The sequence below is a fragment of the Schistocerca americana genome, chromosome 8, assembly GCF_021461395.2.
Source record: "Schistocerca americana isolate TAMUIC-IGC-003095 chromosome 8, iqSchAmer2.1, whole genome shotgun sequence".
Classification (NCBI taxonomy): domain Eukaryota; kingdom Metazoa; phylum Arthropoda; class Insecta; order Orthoptera; family Acrididae; genus Schistocerca; species Schistocerca americana.
In genome coordinates, this window is record NC_060126.1 from 210,666,244 (window position 1) to 210,678,606 (window position 12,363).

Here is a 12,363-nt window from a genome sequence, read left to right on the forward strand (position 1 = left end):
CAAGCATGTGCAAGGACGATAGGCCAGTTACAGCTGGCTTAGCAAAAAGGAAAGGTCTGTAAATATCGTTACAGTTTCCAGCGCAAGAAACATTTACCTTAGTGAGTCCCGTACGTGTTTGATTACATGAAATGGTTTCTACTCACTCCATATCCAAATATTATGCAGATCCACTGTACAGCAGATATGGAAAGTGGCTTCGTCACTGAACACAGTTTTATTGAGAAAATCATCTTCACTCTGCATTTTGTTAAACATTTCTGCACAAAACTCAATTCGTTTTTCTTTTCCGCTTTTCTCTTAAAGCTCGCAACAGTTCCAATTTCTATGGTTTGAATGACGGGCGTCTGTGTAGTACCTTGTAGCGCTGGGAACATTCAGTTCTAAGCCGCCAGGTTCCGTAGTTTTACGAGGACGTGTATCACTATCGAACTCGTACAATTCCTGCGTTAGAGACTGGTGGCTGAACCTGATCCGTCGTCCTGTGTGATACTCGTATACAACCAGTTTCGGCGAAACGGTTGTACCAAATAATAACAGTTCGTCTTTGAAGTGGTGGCTTGCGATATTTAGTCCCGAATTGTATCTGGAATGTGGCAGCGGATTTGCTTTCATGAAACCATAACCAATACCGCACACGCACTGTATCATTATACTCCATGATGGCTGTTGGAATAACTCATTCGCTGATGACACCTAGTGGGGACGATGTGAACTAACAAGGTTAGGCAGGAATAAAACTTGAAGAATTACTACATTCAGTGCTGGATCAAATATGTCTCAAAATTATTTACCATCTTTACAATTAAATGTTGTTTATGAATGTCTAATTTATAAAGATCCTGTATTATATGTTCACAAATTCCTAGATGGGATAGAAGCAACTGTCCGACTGGCAAAATTTTAGTTTTTATTTGAAGATACTTTTATTATTCCACATCTGAACTGTACTCCTTAAGCCGCATTACTGCGTGTGGGTGAGGGCTCTTGTGGTACCACTGCCATTTTCTCCTGTCATTGCTCCATTCGCGAATAGTCTGTGAGAAGAACGACTGTCTATATAGACCTCCGATTGACCTCTTAGTTCTCCAATTTTCTGATCGTGGGTCTTTTGCAAAACATGTAGTATCTGATCAAAAGTAACTGTACAACTATTAGTGGACATTAAGGACGAGATGTGTCCACCAGAAGAGGTAGTGATGTTAGAAGCTTGGGTGTCCAGCCAACTTCCTAACTCATCCCAAAGGCGTCGCATTGGCTTCATTTCATGACTTTGGATTGGCCAGCACACTGAAAGATTTTTGCTGTCTACGACCTACTGCCTAGCAGCCCTTGTTTTTGACAGGGTGCGTTGTCATACTGATACAAACAATCAACGTCTTCGAACTATTACGCTACTGTACGCAGTACAAAATGCTGTAAAATGTATTCCTACCCTTCCTATTTAGCGTTTGCTTAAGTGCAATAATTACACTAAAGACATGGCCATTTATGATGTTCCTTCAGACTTCACAATAGGTGAGACATGGCTCTTCATAGGGTGTGTGACCACTACCAACATCAATGCATGCTCTTAAACGCGCTTCGACGCTGGCCACAAGGTTCCTGTGGTAGGGCGGTCTGTTCGTCCACAAATGACGCTGAAAATGATAAATTGTCATTGGTGCATATTCATGTGCAGCGATACGTCTCTCTGACGCATACCACATGTGCCCGATGGGATTTCAGTTGAGAGAATGGGCAAGCCAGTCCCTTCGGAGAGTATTCTCTGGTTCCAAGATCTCTACCACCTGCGCTGTTCGGTACGATCACCATGAAAAATGAGGAAGAAGAACAGTGTCATATTTAAGCTTGCCAGTAACTGTACCGTGATCAAAGATTCGGAGATCAATACGCGTATGCAACATTGTGCCTCCCCACAACGAAACCTCTGGACCACCAAGTTGATCACCTGGATTCATTACGTGTTAGCAAACTTCATCATATGAGGGTACGTCTAGAATAAGTACTCATACCGAATCTCCTTTTGTCCGCGAAAAGCACACGAATCCACTCGTCATTTTGTTCTTGGAAACATCGCAAACGGTGCCTCAGATGTCAGAGGACCGCAACGTATAGGTCTTCAGACAAAGAAACCTCAGCTATGCAGTCGCCATGTCTCTGTGGAGCATGATATTGGGTGCCTTTAATTCTTGTTAAATGTGACTGCAAATGCACCGCCTGTTTGACGTTGATCCCTTCTTGCCTGATGCACAATGTAGCGGTCATCTGCTGCTGTAGTTAGGCGTGGTAGACAACCTCTTCTCCTTCCTGCAGCAGTGTCTGTGGTTCGTAATGCTCCACATACTCATCAAACAATACTGGGAGCAATACCAAACTTCTGCGCTGCACTTCGTCACACTTCATCCGCCGTCCTGTTTCCGGTTGATTCTTCCCTTTGTGAAGTCATCCACATCATGTCTCCGGGGTCTATTGTAATCAAGAACAGCGAGGTAGTCGCGAGGTCTAACTACTGCTGATTGACATACTCTGCCTTTTCCTGTTCCTTCAACTGCGTCGTGTTGTGAGGCCAGACCCATTTGGCGCTATAGTCTAGCTGACCTCACTCTATGTGAGGTCCAGCTTTCTGTGCACAACTAGGAGACCTCTCGAAACACCCTCGCTCAGTTTCAGGCATTTCCATCGAGTCATTAATATTAATGTTACTTTATATATCTCGTCCTTCAGGTTTGTAGAGCAATGTATATCTAACCGATCGTAGCGCAGTAATTTATTATACACTTTTTTTTCTTAATTTCTAACTGATATAAGATCAACTACAATGTGCCTTCTGTCCAGCAAGAATTTCAGTACTTCAGCGCTGTTTTGTCTTTTGTTCTTGAGAGTGCTGTGAGTGAGTTGCCTTTACTTGTGAGTGCGTTACCGTAAACACAATCCTGGGAATGTGAACTGACAACTTAAATGTGCTACTGAGCTCAAAGCCACATCACGAATATGAAATTGAAAAGAATCCTAGGGGTGTGAAAACTGATCTTATTCATAAGCAAATAAATAAGCAAACCAATAATATCAGGCTCAGTTGACTTGGTCATTGCGAACTATTTGGAAAAAAGAACTTAACTAAAAAACTGTAACGTCGACCTGTACAAGAATGTAACCTGAAACACACGAAAATGTCTGCAGTGACATATGGCCCTGATTAAATAAAGACACTGACACGGCCTGCATTGCACAAAGGAAAAGAAATAATCACAGGCACGCATCTCACCTGCAATATGAAGTATGGCAGAAACAGCAACACAGCAAGATTCCACAACAGATAAAAAAGAAAAAAAAATACTGTTCAGAACTAACTACAGTTGGTCCAGGGATATTGCAATCATAATCTTGATAGAGAATGCCAATGAAACACGTGACTCAGCCTTTAAGTACTGAAATTCCAGTTACGAAGAAACTTATCAAAGTAAACAGTTAAATGAAACTTCATTTAATCTAATAACTTCTGTGGTACAGTAAATTAACTCAGAAGATCGATCAATAGAATAATTATCAAAAACTTGACTGTGACGAGGATGATGTGGACCAACAATACAAGTCTACAGAAATAAAAATAAACTTTTTACCTCGACACACAGTACCTTGTTCTTCGTTTCAAAGCTTTTGTATGTCCATATGCTATCCAACCATTGTCCCAAGTCATCATTCCTCCTCGTAATAAATCTGCAACTCATATAGTTCCAAACGTGCGCCCGTACATTACACTGTATCATCAACGAAACCCCTCCTCCCCACACCGCAGCTTTCCACTACTGACTGTCAAAGATACTACGACTCCACATTGCTGCCATCATAGACACAGATACTGTTGCCCAACAACTGCTTCTCTGACCACAATTTCTCTAATAAATCGTTTTCTTTTACAAATATTAACAAATCAAATAGCACCATCAAAATACAGTTATCTTACATAAATCCTCGCCTTGTAAACAAAATTAAATTTTACACGTAGCCATGGAAGCAGAAAAATACAATTTTTTTAAAGCAATACTTAAATGACTAAAAATCAAATTTGCTAAAACTACGTTCTCAGGATGCTACATTTCTATGTATTGATGTACAACCATGTAGTGAAAAGTATTTGAAAATTCGCACCTTAATTACTAAGCACTCCAGAAAATGACAAATCAGTTCTCAACACAGATCCCTTTTAAGTTTGTCTCACTCCTTCCATTACCACAGGGCCAAACTTGACTTACGTTCTACTTGTTGAATGTTCACAACATAACATGTCCATTAACTAATACATCATCTAAACGCAGTAAATCGTCTGAAGAACAATTGTCTACTGCAGGTGCCTTCAACAAGAAGTCCACACCTAGCATCTATAATGCAAAAAATAACTCACTGTAGAAACTTTCGCTGCAGACAGTACTCCAATCCATGGTACAGGAACATAGTTGAAGCAGAAGTATGCCAGCTGTAGAATAATCCTGCGTACTGGCAATAAAGTAGTATGTAGTGCCAGCATTTGCATCTTGTAGACCCATAAGTACAGGTAGATTTTCCACTGTACTTTTACAAAAGATATACCAGTTATTGTACATCCATTGATAGGCAAAGCAGCTGCAGGCATCTCACATGTGCAGAAGAGCGAGTACTGCATGATGTGGCAGGATAAGTCTCCTCACTGACCGAAGGGATAACTAGGCACTCACGACTAAATGCTCAGAATAGCACAGTATCCTAGATCATAGTAATTTCCACAGTACACTGTTTATGGAACATGAACATTTAATTAGGTACAATGCTTGTAATTTTTCCAAGAATCTCATCGCATCCGCTCTGATGAAAGTTTTTAGTTTGCTCGACTTCCGTCTCTAATATTTACACACGATCGATTACAGTTTGTAATTCGGTTTTCAGCTCATTTATCATTTCTTTCGACAACGTTCCTAATTTCTCTTGAAACTGTTTCAACCGTTCATCTAATGTGTCAAACCGTGTGTTAGTTTCTTCCCTAATTTCGTCTAATTTGTCAAATTTTTGGTCGAACTGTGAGAACATACTCTGAAACATCGACATGACACCTGAACTACCATCCACATTTACAAAATTTGTGTCAGGATTTGTACCCGTAATGGTTTCCATTAGACATCCAGAATCTATGTTGCTAACGGCATTTGCACTGGATACCCGAGGACATGCAGCTTTACTGTATGATTAAATGATGATGGCGTCCTCTTGGGTAAAATATTCCGGAGGTAAAATAGTCCCCCATTCGGATCTCCGGGCGAGGACTACTCAAGAGGACGTCGTTATCAGGAGAAAGGAAACTGGCGTTCTACGGATCGGAGCGTGGAATGTCAGATCCCTTAATCGGGCAGGTAGGTTAGAAAATTTAAAAAGGGAAATGGATAGGTTAAAGCTAGATATAGTGGGAATTAGTGAAGTTCGGTGGCAGGAGGAACAAGACTTTTGGTCACGTGATTACAGGGTTATAAATACAAAATCAAATAGGGGTAATGCAGGAGTAGGTTTAATAATGAATAAAAAAATAGGAGTGCGGGTAAGCTACTACAAACAGCATAGTGAACGCATTATTGTGGCCAAGATAGACACAAAGCCCATGCCTACTACAGTAGTACAAGTTTATATGCCAATTAGCTCTGCAGATGATGAAGAAATTGGTGAAATGTATGACGAGATAAAAGAAATTATTCAGGTAGTGAAGGGAGACGAAAATTTAATAGTCATGGGTGACTGGAATTCGTCAGTAGGAAAAGGGAGAGAAGGAAACATAGTAGGTGAATATGGATTGGGGGGAAGAAATGAAAGAGGAAGCCGCCTTGTAGAATTTTGCACAGAGCATAACTTAATCATAGCTAACACTTGGTTCAAGAATCATAAAAGAAGGTTGTATACCTGGAAGAATCCTGGAGATACTAAGAGGTATCAGATAGATTATATAATGGTAAGACAGAGATTTAGGAACCAGCTTTTAAATTGTAAGACATTTCAAGGGGCAGATGTGGATTCTGACCACAATCTATTGGTTATGAACTGCAGATTGAAACTGAAGAAACTGCAAAAGGGAATTTAAGGAGATGGGACTTGGATAAACTGAAAGAACCAGAGGTTGTAGAGAGTTTGAGGGAGAGCATAAGGGAACAATTGACAGGAATGGGGGAAAGAAATACAGTAGAAGAAGAATGGGTAGCTCTGAGGGATGAAGTAGTGAAGGCAGCAGACGATCAAGTAGGTAAAAAGACGAGGGCTAATAGAAATCCTTGGGTAACAGAAGAAATATTGAATTTAATTGATGAAAGGAGAAAATATAAAAATGCAGTAAATGAAGCAGGCAAAAAGGAATACAAACGTCTCAAAAATGAGATCGACAGGAAGTGCAAAATGGCTAAGCAGGGATGGCTAGAGGACAAATGTAAGGATGCAGAGGCTTGTCTCACTAGGGGTAAGATAGATACTGCCTACAGGAAAATTAAAGAGAACTTTGGAGAGAAGAGAACCACTTGTATGAATATCAAGAGCTCAGATGGCAACCCAGTTCTAAGCAAAGAAGGGAAGGCAGAAAGGTGGAAGGAGTATATAGAGGGTTTATACAAGGGCGATGTACTTGAGGACAATATTATGGAAATGGAAGAGGATGTAGATGAAGACGAAATGGGAGATAAGATACTGCGTGAAGAGTTTGACAGAGCACTGAAAGACCTGAGCTGAAACAAGGCCCCGGGAATAGACAACATTCCAGTAGAACTACTGATGGCCTTGGGAGAGCCAGTCATGACAAAACTCTACCATCTGGTGAGCAAGATGTATGAAACAGGAGAAATACCCTCAGACTTCAAGAAGAATATAATAATTCCAATTCCAAAGAAAGCGGGTGTTGACAGATGTGAAAATTACCGAACTATCAGTTTAATAAGTCACAGCTGCAAAATACTAACGCGAATTCTTTACAGACGAATGGAAAAACTGGTAGAAGCGGACCTCTGGGAAGATCAGTTTGGATTCCGTAGAAATGTTGGAACACGTGAGGCAATACTCATCTTACGACTTATCTTAGAAGAAAGATTAAGAAAAGGCAAACCTACGTTTCTAGCATTTGTAGACTTAGAGAAAGCTTTTGACAATGTTAACTGGAATACTCTCTTTCAAATTCTGAAGGTGGCAGGGGTAAAATACAGGGAGCGAAAGGCTATTTTCAATTTGTACAGAAACCAGATGGCAGTTATAAGAGTCGAGGGGCTTGAAAGGGAAGCAGTGGTTGGGAAAGGAGTGAGGTAGGGTTGTAGCCTGTCCCCGATGTTGTTCAATCTGTATATTGAGCAAGCAGTAAAGGAAACAAAAGAAAAATTCGGAGTAGGTATTAAAATTCATGGAGAAGAAGTAAAAACTTTGAGGTTCGCCGATGACATTGTAATTCTGTCAGAGACAGCAAAGGACTTGGAAGAGCAGTTGAACGGAATGAACAGTGTCTTGAAAGGAGGATATAAGATGAACATCAACAAAAGCAAAACGAGGATAATGGAATGTAGTCAAATTAAATCGGGTGATGCTGAGGGAATTAGATTAGGTTGGTTGGTTGGTTTTTGGGAAAGAGACCAAACAGCGAGGTCATCGGTCTCATCGGATTAGGGAAGGACAGGGAAGGAAGTCGGCCGTGCCCTTTCAGAGGAACCATCCCGGCATTTGCCTGGAGCGATTTAGGGAAATCACGGAAAACCTAAATCAGGATGGCCGGACGCGGGATTGAACCGTCGTCCTCCCGAATGCGAGTCCAGTGTGCTAACCACTGCGCCACCTCGCTCGGTTTAGATTAGGAAATGAGACACTTAAAGTAGTAAAGGAGTTTTGCTATTTAGAGAGTAAAATAACTGATGATGGTCGAAGTAGAGAGGAAATAAAATGTAGACTGGCAATGGCAAGGAAATCGTTTCTGAAGAAGAGAAATTTGTTAACATCCAGTATTGATTTAAGTGTCAGGAAGTCGTTTCTGAAAGTATTTGTATGGAGTGTAGCCATGTATGGAAGTGAAACATGGACGATAACTAGTTTGGACAAGAAGAGAATAGAAGCTTTAGAAATGTGGTGCTACAGAAGAATGCTGAAGATAAGGTGGGTAGATCACGTAACTAATGAGGAGGTATTGAATAGGATTGGGGAGAAGAGAAGTTTGTGGCACAACTTGACTAGAAGAAGGGATCGGTTGGTAGGACATGTTTTGAGGTATCAAGGGATCACAAATTTAGCATTGGAGGGCAGCGTGGAGGGTAAAAATCGTAGAGGGAGACCAAGAGATGAATACACTAAGCAGATTCAGAAGGATGTAGGTTGAAGTAGGTACTGGGAGATGAAGAAGCTTGCACAGGATAGAGTAGCATGGAGAGCTGCATCAAACCAGTCTCAGGACTGAAGACCACAACAACAACAACCGGCATTTGGATATTAGTTAATTCTTGACCGATTCGATCACGGTTTTTTACGTCAGAAAACTGATTTATATTACGTATAGTTGTGCTTTCTCGTGAATCTATTAACTGTGTCGTATTATGAATCTCGCCTGCAAAATGAAGTACTCGCAGGAACAACACCACAGCAAGATTCCGCAACAGCTAAAAAAATACTGCTAAAATTTGTCCAGGGAAACTGCGATCATAATCTTGATAAAGAATGCCAATGGAACACATGACTGAACCTTTAAGTTCTGAAATTTCAGTTAGGAAGGAACTTATCAAAGACTCTAATATGAAAATTCATTTAATCTAATAACTTCAGCGGTACAGTAAATTAACTCAGAAGATCAATCAATAGAATAATTATCAAAAACTTGACTGTGACGAGGATGAAGTGGACCAACAATACAAGTCTACAAAAATATAAATAAACTTTTTACCTTATCACATAGTTCCTGTTCTTCATTTCGAAACTTTTTTTTAATGTACGTATGCTGTCCACCCATTGATCTGAGTGATCAATCCTACTCGTAATAAATCTGCTGCTCACATAATTCCAACTGTGCGTCCATGCATTGCACTGTACATTCACCGAAATCCCGCTTGCCCACACCGCAGCTTTCCACTACTGACTGTCAACGATTCTACGGCTCCACATCGCTGCCACCGCAGACACAAATAATGTTGCCTAACAGCTGTTTCTCTGACCACATTTCTTCAAATATATCATTTTCCTTTACAAGTATTAACACATCCAATAATATCATCAAGAAATAGCTATCTTACAGTGTAACTAAAATAGTTCAGTGGGTGACTGGAAATAATTTTGCTTTGTTTTATGCAGTGCATCATGTAACTAGAAGTTTTTATATGTATTGACACTTCATGCAATACTGCGTGACATTTTTCATGTTCATTAATAAACGGTGCTTATGCGAGTACAGATTTGTTTCAGAAACAAAGTCAGTTCCTGTCGTGATCTGCGCAACTAACACTGACTATTATTTAATTACAATTTTGACTTTAGAATATACTGCATAATTCATTATTACTTACTACGTTAAGTCGTACAACGTTCGCAGATGGATTCGGCTTGATTCCGAGCCGATGTCATGTTTCTGATCCTTTCAGGTGCAATAAACTGGCGACAAACTGATGGAATCTAAAGTGGGATACGTTACAGCACTGCGGAACTTCGCTTGCGTGGCCCCGATGTGAGAACGAACCACTAGTCACAAGAACGACACGGCCTACGTTTTTGTGAAAATATCGCCGGGACTCAAACCCTATACGTTGCCTTCTGCGGGCAAATCAGTGAATGGAAGATGTGGATGTACGTCGAGAGGCTGGCTAGCTCAGCCGGTAGGGGCATTTCCGCAGAAGGTGATGACTCTTCATTGTCCGTAACGTAATTACAACGCTCGCAAAAAACTTCGTCAGTGTCTTGCAACATAAAATATTTCCTTTTCTATTTTTTTTTTCTTTATGACCAAGTCCACTGTTATCAGCTATTGATTAAATGATTTCATGTTTCCGCTGAGGTTGTAACTTTCACCCCAGCCCTATTCACAATAAACGAACAAACACACAGACAGGTTTTTCGTCCATCTCTTTCCATTTTGCTTTAATAGGCAAATGTTTGATCATGATTATGAGGCTGAATGGCCAACAGAAAATTACAGTATTATATTAAGTTACAGCAGAGCCTCAGCGGAAATATATCTTCATTTAAATTTCTTGCTCTTGTTGGTGTTGATGTTGCTGCTGCTGTTGCGGTGGTCTTCAGTCCGATGGCTGGTTTCACACAATTCTCCACGCTAGCCCATCCTGTGAAGTCTCTTCATAACTACTGTTATCTACTCCGATTTGAAACTGATCAATGTAGTCAAGTCTTGGTGTAGCTCTGCAATTTTTAACCCCACACTACCCTCCATTCATTATTTCTCGATTCCTCAGGACGTGTCCTGGCACTCGAACACTTCTCTTAGTCAAATTGTGCGATAAGGTACTTTTCTCCCCAGATTCATTCAGCACCTCTTCATTAGTTATTCGATCCACCAATCCAGTCTTCAAAAGGCTTTAATCCCTTGTCTTGTCTTCACTGATCTTTGCTGATCATTGTACAAGTTTTACTTCCATATAAGGCAACAAATCAGAAAAATATTTTCACAAGAGACTTCCTAACACGCAGATTTAAATCTTTTTCTTTATTCTCGGTGACGATTTCCTTGGCGTTGGTAGTTAACCAGTCAACTTGCTGTCCAAATAGCAAAACCTATTTACTACTTTTAGTTCCTCATTTCCATATCCAGTTGGCGTAGGATCAGTGACTTTGTTTTATCACAAACCATTACCCTTTTTTTGCAGTTGTTATTCACCTTATAAAACAATCCATACAGTTCAAGTGGCCTTCAAAGTCTTTCACCGTCTGTGGCAGAATGGAAATGTCATCGGAAAATTTCTCCTTGGTTTCCGTTATGCTAGCTCAGTGTACGAATTGAAAAATATCGGGAACAGACTACAACCCTATTTTACTTCCTTCTGAACAACTATTTTCCTTTTTTCGTCTTTTAACGGAATTTTTTTGTGAACACGTCGAATAACGACTCCAACATATTTGCAACTTTACATATTCGGTCGTGTAAAGGGGGTGGAGGGGGGTGGGGGTTCAGGGGGAGAGTATTTACCTGACAAGGGAATCTAACGGGGTTCTATCTCGGAAATCCATACAGGCGTTGCATTGGTGTGCAGGTATTTTCATTAACATTGTAGTTCAGGCGCGTAGGTACCAGTACTTAGGGTAACAAACAGAACGAATTATTCCGAAACCAGGCACTGTAAACCTACAGTTTCTAATATCAAAACACTCAGCAAAGAATCTTCTTGAACCTATGGTAGTATGTCGCTAGAGTTTGGACACAAGCCGGCCGTGGTGGCCGTGCTGTTCTAGGCGCTGCAGTCTGGAACCGAGCGACCGCTACAGTCGCAGGTTCGAATACTGCCTCGGGCATCGATGTGTGTGATGTCCTTAGGTTAGTTAGGTTTAATTAGTTCTACGTTCTAGGCGACTGATAACCTCAGAAGATAAGTCGCATAGTGCTCAGAGCCATTTGAACCATTTTGGACACAAACTGTATTCTCTTTCTGTATAGTTCGTATGCCGCGCGTTAATCGACTAAGATTCAAACATAAACTTTGCCGTCAATTCAGCAAAATATCGATTTCTTAAAAAAAAATTATTTGTATATTTTGCATGCCGACTGCAACTGAACATATTAAAATATTTTCCATACCAACGTCGCATGATACGCGATCCAGGACCAAACAATTTCAAGATGTTTTAGTATCTTTGAAGGCAATAAAAAAAGTCAAGTATTTGCTAGCAGCTGTTGAAACGACCGATCGTGGACACTGACACACGTTGGTACGTTACAGGAAAATACAGAAACCAAATTTCTTTGAAGGAGTGATCACTATAAAACAGCCCAATAAAAGAACATTTGGTACATTGGAATAGAAACGTACCAAATTACACAGTTTAGATCAACGAAAAACCAGCCAAAGTTGCAAATTTCCCTTTTTTCATTTATTCGAGGACATATTTCGGACCGGTACCAATTTTCAGATCATCGTGCCAGATATTCATAGCCGCATTTCCAAATATACAAAACAATGTCGAAGTATACACGGTGGTCCATTGATAGTGACGGGGCCAAATATCTCACGAAATAAGAATCAAACGAAAAAACTACAAAGAACGAAACTCGTCTAGTTTGAAGGGGGAAACCAGATGGCACTATGGTTGGCCCGCTAGATGGCGCTGCCATAGATTAAACGGATATTAACTACGTTTTTTTAATATGAACCCCCATTTTTGTTACTAATTCGTGTA